Source organism: Penaeus monodon, chromosome 28 (genome assembly GCF_015228065.2).
Source record: "Penaeus monodon isolate SGIC_2016 chromosome 28, NSTDA_Pmon_1, whole genome shotgun sequence".
Classification (NCBI taxonomy): domain Eukaryota; kingdom Metazoa; phylum Arthropoda; class Malacostraca; order Decapoda; family Penaeidae; genus Penaeus; species Penaeus monodon.
This window is the reverse complement of record NC_051413.1, coordinates 19065372-19065579: the sequence shown is the minus strand read 5'-3', so window position 1 is coordinate 19065579 and position 208 is coordinate 19065372.

The following is a 208-nucleotide window of genomic DNA, read 5'->3' as shown; positions in this document are numbered from 1 at the left end:
GTTACTGATCAATATCCGGCGAACAGGTGTTATATGCTCGATCATTAGCGCCGGTCTGTCCTCACAATGGCTGCTCGCCCTCGCCGTCAACGCTGGTCCACGCTGTCCACGCTGTCACGCCATCTCTCTGTCACGGCTTTTGCAACTATATCAAGCATTCCCTTTTTGCATTCCTCTCTGTCAGCAAGGGCAGCTTTCCCACTCTCTC